The sequence below is a fragment of the Tursiops truncatus genome, chromosome 15 (genome assembly GCF_011762595.2).
Source record: "Tursiops truncatus isolate mTurTru1 chromosome 15, mTurTru1.mat.Y, whole genome shotgun sequence".
In the NCBI taxonomy this organism is placed as follows: Eukaryota; Metazoa; Chordata; class Mammalia; order Artiodactyla; family Delphinidae; genus Tursiops; species Tursiops truncatus.
In genome coordinates this window covers 65,767,535-65,779,798 of record NC_047048.1, presented here as the reverse complement: position 1 = coordinate 65,779,798, position 12,264 = coordinate 65,767,535, and the positions used below count along the sequence as shown (strand labels likewise).

At 50.2% G+C, this 12,264-nt stretch overlaps 1 protein-coding gene across 3 annotated transcripts in view; it reads right to left on the bottom strand.

Moving 5' to 3' along the window:
* PPP1R16B (protein phosphatase 1 regulatory subunit 16B) overlaps positions 1-12,264 on the bottom strand; it is a 135,631-nt gene that overhangs the window by 27,262 nt on the left and 96,105 nt on the right. The window lies entirely within an intron of this gene.

Sequence of the window (12,264 nt, the reverse complement as noted above, 5' to 3'; positions counted from 1 at the left end):
AGCTGTGACAGGGTCTTAGCACATGGTTTGAGCATCAGCACTTGTTGTGGAGGTTGTTATTATTTTTATTAACACTGCAGGTCCCTGCACCCGTAAGTGCCAAATGTCCCTGCTTTGGCCCTACTGAGCCTTGAGGTTTTAAAGCAGAGGCTTTAGCTGCCCTCCATCCTGAGACCTTTGTCTAATGTGTGTGTGTGTGTGTGTGTGTGTGTGTGTGTGTGTGTGTGTGTGTGTGTGTGTGTGTGTGTGTTTTCAGGGATGGTGGGAGGGGGGAGGGAGCTGGGGTGTGGGAGGGCAAAGTGAACTCTAGCCACAGACTCCAATCCCTCTTGCTTAGGACCACTCCCTCCCCTTTTCCAAGGGGACCCTCCCTCCTTCTCCATCCTCCCCAACCCATTCAAGCCCTAGTTCCCATCCTGGACCCAAGGGCAAAGGGAAAGAGGGAGGGTCAGCACACACATACTGGTAGTACATCATCATATCAATATATTCAAGTCCACCTGCTCAGAAACTTGGGCCAGAGCACAGGGAGTCTTCAGTGCGTTCATTCATGAAGTCAGTACACACATATTAGGCACCTACTGTATGCCAGCCTGCGGAATGATGCTGGGATACACCAAGGAGCGAGAGACATGGGCTCTGCCCTCGTGTGGCTCAGAGTCTGGGCAGCAGGAGACCGACATCAAACGAGCGAACCCACCAGCCCTGCAGGCCCCTTCCAGCCAGCAGCAGGAGCCCCTGCCATGGCCTCCAAGCTTTAGGATACCCGTCTCTGGCCAGCCTCCAGCTGCACAGCTCCCGTGGGGTGAGGCGCCCATGGAGTCCATTAAAGCCCATGGTTCCTCTCCTGGCCCATCTTACCCTTCCCTGTTCAAATGTCTCCAAGCCCGAAGGTAGGGCCTGCACAGGTCTCTTCCCCAGGTCCACCTTCCCAAGCGTGGACCATGCAGTGGGAAAATACACCTCTAGGCTGCAGGGGTGACCAAGGGGTGGCCGTTCGCAGAGCAAATGGAGGAACTTGACTACACAAGCTGGCTTGTGTGTGAGGCCCTCATGATGCCAGGGACTGAGGCCTGGGTCCTGCAAATGGGAGAAGCAGGCTGGGCCTGGCCCCTCTGAGCCCCCTCCCACTCCCACCCACTTGAGGAAGTTTGGCTTCCTCAAAGCACGAGCCAAACTGCACAGCCCCTGATGCCCGCTGGGGGTGCTACCTCCACACTACAGCCCACCACCCACGCGATGGGGCAGGGACGCAGTGGTTTCCTCCTAGATTTGCCTCTGCTGTGGAGGAACAAACTCGAGTGACCTGTGAAGGGCGGAGGGAAGGCCATCCACTCTGCAGGCTGAATACCTGCTCGGCACCCCCAGCGAGTGCTGGGGAAGGTGAGGTCTCTGGAGCAGCGGGGATGGGGGCCGTCTTCATTAGTCCCAGCTCCCGGACCCAAAGCCCCAGTGGCACCCTTGGCCTGAGTGTGAACAGAGGCCCCTGTGAAGGGGTGGTTAAGGCCTCCACCCAGCGTCCTGGCAAGAGGTGACATCTCCGGCAGACTTGCCCTAGATGCTTTCATTGCTGCTGGGGGTCAGAGTGACAGGAGTTTATACCAGATACAGTCAGGTCCTCTGGAACCACTAGCCACATCTAGCTCACATGGCTTTCAAATGTTAACTCATAAAAATTCAAAATTCACTTCCTCAGTCGCTCTGGCCACATTTCAAGTGGTCAACAGACACAGGTGGCTACCATATTAGAAAGTGCAGAAATAGAACATTTCCATCTTCACAGAAATTTCTATTGGACAGTGCTGCTCTGGGGCATTATACATGGAAATTAGCCCCATCGCCAAGAGCTAAAACCCTTCTGTGGCACTCCGTTGCTCTGGGAACAACGTCCAAAACTCTTACTATGGCATAGAAGGTCTGCACGATGTGTTCCCTGCCTGCAGACCTCCATCTTGCACAATTCCAGGGGGAACCATTCACACTGTGGTCTGTGAGACTGGCACCCCCCAGCCCAGGGCAGAGCAGTGCACAGCTTGCTCAGCTGTACACAGGACTCCTAACCTACCTACCTTTCCAGTCACACTTCTTAAACTCCAAACACCTTCCACAATGGTCTTTTATCAGCTACGGAGTCACCATACTTCCTTTGGCCTCTGAGTTTTGCATAGCCTGTTCCCATTGCCTGGAAGACGCAATCATCCATCCATCCACCCATCCATCCACCCGTCCATCCACCCGTCCACCCTCATCCAAGCATCCATCCAGTCTTCCACCCATCCACCAACCATCTATCCACCCACATCCATGCATCCATCTCTAATACACACACACACACACACACACACACACACACACACACACACACACACACACACACCTGTCTCACTCCTCATCCTGTACATCTCCCCTCAAACTCTCCAGACGAAGGCACTCCCCCTGGTCTGCATGCCCTGAGCTTCTATACATCTCATGTATAGCCTTATCACAACCGTAATTAAGTAACAATTTGAGTAATTATGGTAGACTTTGGGTCTGCCTCTGTAGGGCAGGACAGTGACCTGGCACTTACTGCTCTTTCCTTAAGGCCTGGCACATGGTAAATCCTCAACAACCTTTCCAGGACCCTGACCTAATTGGCAGACCCTTAGCTCAGTCCAAGTACACAGCTTCTCCATCTCCGAGCACAGCAGACCACCCTGTAGTGCTGACCCGTATGGCTCGCATCTGGAGTATGCAGTGCTGCCGGCAGGGTCCTCCTACCAGGATGGACAGTAGCTGTTCTCGGCCTCAAGGCCATGTTTGAAGACTGTAGCCCAGCCTGTCCACGGGCTGGTGGGGTTGTCCTGGGCCTGACAGCTGGCCTTTGGGAGAGTGGAAGTGATCATGATGTCCCTGTGCAGGATGGGTTTCTGGAAGGTTCTCCTTTGGGGGTGGGTGGTGGACCAGGCTTCTGGTCCAGGAGACACTCTTTGAGGCAAAAATGGAGCATCAGATGCCAAAAGCATCCTTTGTGTGCAGTAATTATCGGGGTGCTCTCCGCGTGGCACGGGAGCCCGTGTGCAGTAATTATCAGGGTGTTCTCTGCGTGGCACGGGAGCCCGTGTGCAGTAATTATCGGGGTGTTCTCCGCGTGGCACGGGAGCCCGTGTGCAGTAATTATCGGGGTGTTCTCCGCGTGGCACGGGAGCCTAAGACATGTAATTACTCCAATGTTGGGCAGTTATTTTCAGCCCAAGAGGTGGGACAAGTCATCCTCATCTCTAAGGAGCCGTCGATAGTCACGAGCCAAGGCCCCCTCCGTGGTTCTACTAACGCTTTAGCTGGGAGCCTGGCTCTGGACACAACTCATTGGAGCAAAGACCCCCCTACCCAGGGCCTGGCCAGGTCTTCCTGCCTCTGGGGTTCAGCAAGAAAAATGATTCTTCTATCTACAGTGTGTTCTTACTGGACGCCTCCTATGCGCCCAGGTACATGCAGAACCACTTTCTTTCATGGGTTCATGTCTAATTATTCCTCTTACGGAGAACAGGAGACAGAGGGTCAGGGAAGTGCAGCTCACAGCCACGTGCAACCGAGTGGAGGAAATCAGACCCTCTGATTTCTAAGCCCAGGCTCTTAGCCACAAGGCTGCTCTGTTCTGTCCCTGAGGCGAGGAATGCGAACCAGCATTGCTGGAGTAACCAGAGCCGGGCTGAGAGCTGGTATGGGGAGGAGGGGGAAAGGAGAGTGGACAGAGTGACCTCTGCTCTGCAAGCATCAGAGGCCCTCGAGTCCCAGGCCAAGCCTCTTCTTGCAGACAGAAGGGCTCAGGGATCCACAACCAGGACAGAAGAAACATGGCAGCCCCGGGGTCATGGTCAGACATCTCAGGGGCCAAATTAAACACAAAGTTGCCTTCTCTCACTCCCTCCTTAAAACCCTCTGGTGGTTCCACATTGCTCTTAGAATAGAGTTCAAAATCATTCCTTGGCCTTCACTGGGGTCAGCAAACTATGGTGCAAGGGCCATATCTGGCAGGCAGCCTGTTTCCATAAATTAAAATTTCTTGGAACACATCCGCACTCATTGATTTACATATTGCCCGTGAATGCTTTTACCCTACAACACCAGAGTTGAGTACTTACAGCAGAGATGTATGGCCCGCACAACCTAAAATATTTACTATCTGGCCCTTTACAGAAAAGATGTGATGACCCTGGTCTTCACGGTCCTGCATGGTGTGGTCCACCTACAGGGCTACCACCTTGCACAATTCCGGGGGACACTGTTCTCAGCATAGTCTATGGGAATGGCTAGCTCTGGAGTTGTGCAGTGTGCAGCCTGGTCAACCTGACCAGGCCATCCTATGTTCCTAGCCCTCCACGTTCTTCTCTTGCTCTCCAAGCACCTTGCACAATGGAGGTAACTGGCTTAGGGGGATCTGAGGGTTGGCTGGGGCTCAGAGAGGACAAAGACAAGAAAGGCATGCTCTCCTCTCCAGCTGGGCATGTCCACCACTTCTCCTGATTGCCCACCCTCAGGTCTGCCCCCAAAGCACCAACACCAGGCTTGCCCATCAGTTTGTCCAAGGGACCCTCTGTCCTCACACATTTCTTTAGCTGTGACTTTAGGCAAGTTATTCCTTCTCTCTGTGCCTCAGTGTCCTCATCTGTAAAATGGGGATCACAACAGCATTTTTTTTGTGGGGATGCTGTGAGGATTAAGTAAGACAATGCCAGAAAGATACTACTATCATTTATATTAAAAATAGGGCTTCCCTGGTGGCGCAGTGGTTGAGGGTCCACCTGCCGATGCAGGGGACACGGGTTCGTGCCCCAGTCCGGGAAGATCCCACATGCCACAGAGCGGCTGGGCCCGTGAGCCATGGCCGCTGAGCCTGCGCGTCCGGAGCCTGTGCTCAGCAATGGGAGAGGCCACAGCAGTGAGAGGCCCACGTACCACAAAATAAATAAATAAATAAATAAAAATAAAAAACAACCACTGAGCTCCTGCCGGGTCCCACCCTATGCTGGGTGCAGGAGATGTAATCATGGATATCTTGCATTTCTCAAGAGCCTTTGACCTGGTCCTAAAAGACAGAGGTCGTCTCTCTCCAGGGAGCTCCGAGCATCTGCTGGCTCAAGGACCGCAGCGAGGCCACAGCCAATGTCCCCACCACCCCCCGTGAAGGCAAGACCCCTCTGCGATGGCAAAGAGGTGGCTCCCGCCCTCCCCTCATGTATTCCTGCTCCTGGCGCCAAGCCCGTCGCTCCACCCACAACTCCCTGGCAATCTGGCTGGAATCTGGGCCAAGCAGGCCCATCTGTTCCCCTCCGTCTCCAGCTGTAGCGAGCGAGGCTGAACTGGCCCATCTCAGCAGGAAGCTGGTGGCGGCTGCCTTTGGGGAGAAATCACTGCTGACAAGCTTGTGTTTTCTTTGCCACCTGACCCACTCCACCCCACAGAGCAGGACGCCTGACCTCGGGCTGGTGAGTGACGTGCAACCACAGGTGTGGGTCCTGCTCCTGCCCTGGGGGATCAGGGACAGCAAGGCAGAGGTGTCTGCTTACTGGAGGTGGACCTTGGACAACCTACATCTGCTGGGGGCGCCCTGGGGCTGAGCTGCTGTCGCCTGGCCACGTGACTTCCACAATCACGTTCACAGGACACCCACTCACCAAGCCCTCCTCCCTTCCCATCTCGCTTCCTTTCCCACCCAACACCCAGGAATGAAGCCTCATCCTCCCACTACCTCCTAGGTGCTGACCTAGGAGGTCAGATCTAGTTTCTGACCCTCCACACCCCTACTTTGTCCCTCCCTCCAAACCCCACTCCCTGAAACCCTCACCAATTCAGTCACACTGGTTTCTTCCATTTCTTAAAGCAAAACGAAACAAAAACTGAGCTCCTCAGGGCCTTTACACACAGTTTCCTGCACCTAGAGCCCTCTTTCTTCCAATACTTGGGCCAGCAAACTCCTCTTCTTCCTTCCAATTCCAGCTGAAATGTCACCTCCTCTGAGAGGCCTTCCGTGATCTCAATCGAGTTGCCTGAGTTATTCTCTCCCATAATACCCTGCATTTCTGCTTCACAGTAGCTCCTATGGCAATTTATAATTATAGGGTCATTAGCATATATTAATTATATAGTGATTTGTTTAGTTTTGGGGGCTCCATGAGGGCAGGGAACCCCATCGACTGGTATCCCCAGTGTCTAGCATGGAGGCTGGCTCAGAGCAGGGGGTCAAGAAATATCTATTGCAGTGAGAGCACCTGAAATCTGCTCTCTTAGCAAATTTCTAGTACTCAACACAGCACCATTATTAACTATAATCATCACGCTTCACATTAGGTCTATAGATGTATTCATCCTACATAATGGCAACTTTGTACCCTTTAACCAACATCTCCCCCCAAAAAAGTAACTATATGAGGAGATGGATATGTTAATTAGCTTGACTATACGGCATGTGGGCTCAGTAGTTGTGGCTCACGGGCTCTAGAGCGCAGGCTCAGTAGTTGTGGCGCACGGGATTAGTTGCTCCACGGCATGTGGGATCTTCCCGGACCAGGGCTTGAACCCGTGTCCCCTGCATTGGCAGGTGGATTCCCAACCACTGCGCCACCAGGGAACCCCAAATATATACAATTTTCATTTTAAAAAATCTATTGTGTGAATGAACAAAGGCAGGAAGGAATGGAGGGAGTGCGCAATGCTCTGGGGGCCCACAAGGCTGCTTGTTCAGGGGGGCCTTGGGACGGTGGGACATGGTCTCTCCCTGGGGACACATGCATAGTCCTGCAGACACAACACAAAGAGTGTGACTTGAGGACTGAGAAGCAACAGGCATGGATTTTGCACAGAAATGAAGCAGCGAATACCCTTCCCCAAGCCTCCAGTGGAGATACAGCCAGACCTGGCAGCTGACCGTAGGAGTCCCTGAGCCCACCTCCAGGCCAGGCGCCAGGCACCATCATGACCCTCCCACCCAGGAGACCAGTCCTCACTCCCTCTTTCCTGCACCTTTGGTGTCCTTTCTACAATCCAGCACTGACTGTACAGCAAGCACTTTGTCCATCAAATCCATTAGTCTTCCTAAGCCAGTTATGAGGACTAATGACCTGCTATTATAAATTAACTGCCTGCTACCATCACCCCAATTCACAAATGGGAAAACTGAGGCTCAGGCTTGAACATGTGAGATGACTTGCGCAAGGTCACGTGTCTGGGAATGGCAGAGCTGGGATTTTAACCCAGGTCTGGCCACCTCCAAAGGCTGAACACTTAACCACTTTGCTAAAATTGCGCCAAACAAGGACACGGGGAAGGGAAGGTGGGCAGCAAAGAGATGTGCAAGATGGATGCAGATATTAGCGCGAAGAAAGCCATTGACAAAAAGCTAGAAGAAAGGTCAAGACCACTGCCAATAGTTCATTGTTCAGTTCATGATAATAAAGACAACGATCGCTAACAGTCATCCCAGAACCTTCTTGTTAGAGCAGGTTGCAGACAGGACACTGGGGCAGGAAGTTAACACTTAGCTTGAGGTCCCGTGACAAATGAGTGGCAACTCGGGGGCTGACTCGAGCCTGAGCTCCACCACTTCCTCTGTTTGTCTTCCTGTTGCCTCTCCGTTCTAGGCAGACCCCACCCCATCCCTGATGCGAAGCATCCTCATGGCCGGCCTCTGGCTGCTGCACCCCACCCCCTAGGCTTGCACCTCCTCCTTGGAAAGTTGTGCCCCCTGCTGGCCCTGTTTCCTCCCCTTCCCCTTTGCTCAGTCTCATGGGGTCCAGCACCTGGGGTCTGGTCAAACCAACTCCTCTGGCCCTCCCTCCCGCTCTGCCCCTCCTCAGGGTGCTGTCAGGGCTGCAGGGGGCCCAGCCTACTGCTTTAACCATGCCAGAAGGGCCAGCACTCTCAGCCTCTTTCCTCTCCTCCCAAGTCAAGGTTGTCTCAGGTCCTCAGTGCACTGCGCTTCCCAAATCATTCCACTGAGCAACTTCAACCTTTCTCCCCACTACTGCTCCTCCCTGGAGCAGAAAGAGCCAGAAATAGCTGCTTCTAGGGAAGCCCAGCCGCCTTGGGCTGAGGGTGGAGTCAAGTCTAACGGTTTCTGCAAGAACTGGTGCAGCCCATCCCACAGGCAGGAAGTGCACCCCCGGATCCCGGGCAATGACTCAGCCATGGTGGAGGGTGGACTCAAAGTCACAGCCCCAGGCCCAGGGCCCAGGAGCCAGGCCTTGCTCTTCCTTAGGTAGCCCCCCTCCAGGGCCCATTCGAGAAGATGGGTCAGACAATAACAAGTGTTGGCAAGGATGTGGGGACATCGGAACTCTCATACATTGCTGGCGGCAATGTAAAATGGTGCAGCTGCTGTGGAAAACAATCTGGCAGTTCCTCAAAATGTAAACATGGAATTACCATATGACCCAGTGATTCCACTCCTAGGTATAGACCCAAGAGGAATGAACACATATCCACACAGAAACTTGTACACAGATTTTTATAGTAGCATTATTTACAATAGCCCCAAAGTGGAAACAAGCCCAATATCCGTCAATGGAGGAATGGATAAATGAAATGTGGTTTAGTCACACAGTGGAATATTATGTAGCCATAAAAAGGGATGAAATGCTGATATGTGCTACACCATGGATGTACCTTTGAAACATCATGCTAACTGAAAGAAGCCAGTAATGAAAGACCACATATTGTGTGATTCCATTTATAGGAAATGTTCGGAATGGGCAAATCCATAAAGATAGAAAGTAGATTAGTGGTTGTCACAGGCTGAAGGGAGCAGGGAATGAGGAATGACTGCTCATGAATACAGGGTATCCTTTGATGAAATTTTTCTGGAATTAATTAGTGGTGATTGTTGTACAACCTTGTGAACGTACCAAAGACCACAAAATGCACACTTTTAAGAGGGAATTTTCTAGTATGTGAATGATACCTCAATTTTAAAAGGAGAACAAGGGGCTCCAAGCTGACCTTGAGCATCCTGCTGTAAGCTCATTCCCCTGCCAGCCTGGGAGATCTGTGAGGTCAGTAAGCACCTGTTGCATTCATCGCTGTACCCATAGGGCCGAGGATGATAGCCAGTACACAGTAGGTATTCAATCTTTACTTAATGGAAGGGAAGGAAGGAGGAGGCCACTGGCCACTGGGCTGTATATGATCTGGCCTCTGCTCACCTCTCCTGGTATCATCCGTCCTCACCACCATGGACCCTTTCGGGACCACCCATGCACCACTCTCTCTCTTGCATTTGTAAGCCTTCTTGTGTGCTATTCCCTCTGTCTGTCTTTTTCTGCCTTCACTTCACTTGGCTAATTCTTAACCAGGTTTCAGCTTAAGTGTCCCTTCCTCCATGAAGCCTCCCCAGGCTGGGCCAGGTACCCTTCTCATGTGCTTTCTGTTCCCTCCACAAGAACACTTAACACCATAATGTAGTTGTGTATGGATTTGTCTGTGTCTTTACTAGACTATCAGCTCTGGAGGGGTAGAGGAGTAGGAACCACAAACTTTCTAGCTACTGTGACATAGGCTCCTGGTCAATATGTGAGGATTGCAGGGGTCAGGAGAGCCTGCCTGGCTCCTACTCAATCCTCAGAACTGGCCAGAGCATCCTCCCTTGGGATATTTTATGCTTTGTCCTCTGGACAACAAGGCTCCCAGGCTGGGCTGGGCCACAGACTTTTCCATCTCAGAGAGAATCTTCATCCCTTGGCTTATATAATGCAAAGAGGCCAGTTTCTGTCTTAGCATCTCTGATGTCCACATGACTGTGAGGACAAGATGGCCAAGGGTGCACCAGACGTGAAGCTATAATCTCTTTTCTAGAGCCTCCATGCCCAGGGCACATGGCTGAGCTGGGCAGGAGTTTTTGACAGAGACTCGTATCAGCTACCCAGATGTCTCTGGACATATGTAACTTATATCTAGTATTAGGTGTGTGCCAGAAAAATGATTTCAGACCCTTTAGAATATAAACTCTATGTGGGCAAATCTTGTCCATCTTCTTATCTGGGGTATCCAGCACCTAGAGTAAGGGCTCAACAAATATTTGTTGAGAGAATGAACAAGAAAAATTGTTTTTCTTCTATGAGAAGATAAAACTGAAGATACCAGGGAAATTTAACAAAATATGTACAAGATCTGTATGAAGAAAAACTACAAAACTCTGATGGATGAAATTTTAAAAATTAAATAAAAGGAGAGGTATTCCATTTTCATGAATAGGAAGACTCAATATTGCCAAGATGTCAGTTTTTCCCAACTGGATCTATAGATTCAATGCAATCCCAATCAAAAATGAGTTATTTTATGAATGCTGACAAACTGATTCTAAAGTTTATATGGAGAGGCAAAAGATCCAGGATAGTCAACACAATATTGAAGGAGAAAAATAAAGTTGAAGGACTGACACTACCTGAGTTTAAGACTTAGTATAAAGCTATAGTAATCAAGGCAGTGTGATATTGGTGAAATAATAGACAAATAGATCAGTGGAATAGTATAGAGAGCCCAGAAATAGACCCACATAAATATAGACCACTCTCATCCATTGCTGGTGGGAACACAAAATGATATAGTCACTTTCGATGGTTTCTTACAAAACTAAACATACTCTTACCATACAATCCAACAATCACACTCCTTGGTATTTACCCAAAGGAGTTGAAAACTATGTCCACACAAAAACCCACATGCAGATATTTATGGCAGCTTTATTTATAATCACCAAAACTGGGAAGTAACCAAGATGTCCTTCAGTGAGTAAATGGATAAACTGTGGTACATCCAGACAATGGAATATTACTCAGTGCTAAAAATAAATAAGCTATCGAGTTTAAATGCATATTACTAAGTGAGAGTGAAAAGCTACATACTGTATGATTCTAACTATATGACATTCTAGAAAAAGCAAAACTATGGAGACAGTAAAAGGATCCGTGGTTGCCAGGAGTTGGGGAGGGGGGAGGGGTGAAGAGGCAGAGCACAGAGGCTTTGGGAGGCACTGAAAATACTCTGTGTGATACCTTTATGATGGATACATGTCATTATATACTTGTCCAAATCCATAGAATATACAACATAAGAGTGAACCCTAATGTAAACTATGGTCTTTGGATGACTGTGATGGGTCCTTGTAGGCTCATCAACGGTAACGAATGTACCACTGTGATGGGTGTTGTTGATAATGGGGGTGGGCTATGCATGTATGGGGCCAGGGGGTGTATGGGAAACCTCTGTACCTTCCCTCAATTTTGCTGTGAAACTACAACTGCTCTAAAAAATGAAGAATAAGTAAATAACGAAGCAAACAAAAAGAAACCAGGGAGAAGCTACAGTTAATCCTCTTGAAAAATGCATAGTCTTTCTGAAAAGCGAGGGTGGGAAAGGAATCTCTTCATAATGTAGGAGCAGACATTTATGTACTAGATTTCCTCCAAGGGATGGAGAACTACATTTAACTCATCTAATGTGAAGAAGACATGGGTCTGCAAGGTTTCTCCATCGAATCTCCAGACTGTGCCTGTGTACACTGCCCTCTGTCCCTCTCCCTTCCTCCCCTTCTGTCAGCTCCCTCACGCCATAGGTATCTTGTGGCCTCCCCGCCCTCTCACCTCCACAGGAATTTATCTCAGGGACTCAAGGCAAGGATACTGCTGGTCCAGAAGCACGACCCTGAACTTCCCCCATTGCATTCATGAGCACATCGGTCCCCAGCTGTGCCAGGTCCCTGTCCTTCACTAATTCTGCTTCCAGAATTCTCCCAGCAGCTCCTCCTGCAGCTTCCCTGCAGACCCAGGAACCCCATCTCCCATCCACCCTGCAGAGCCTGGCCACCCAGGAACTCTCCAAGGTATTAGCTTTTATCCCAATTCCCCTCCGCCCAAACGCCCTGCACTCCTCTTCTTGAATTCCTGTTGCGTCCCCAACTCCATCTCTCTCACCTCATTGCTCTTTCTGCTTCTCTCTCCTTAATTTTTTTAAACAGCCCAATTATATCGTATCTCCAGGGAAGCAATAGATAAAAAATATTTCCAGGGCTGCAGGTAGGTGCTGCATACACACAAACACTAAAATGGCTTCACAGCCATCATAACAATATCTAGCATTCGTTGAATACTTTTCACGTGTGAGGCACTATGCTGAGACATTACATGTCTCAGCCCAGTTAATCCCCACAACAACCCTATGACTTAGGTGCTATTATCAACTGATTCAAAAGAAAACTATGGTTTGCTCAAGCTCACTTAGCTAATAAGTGTT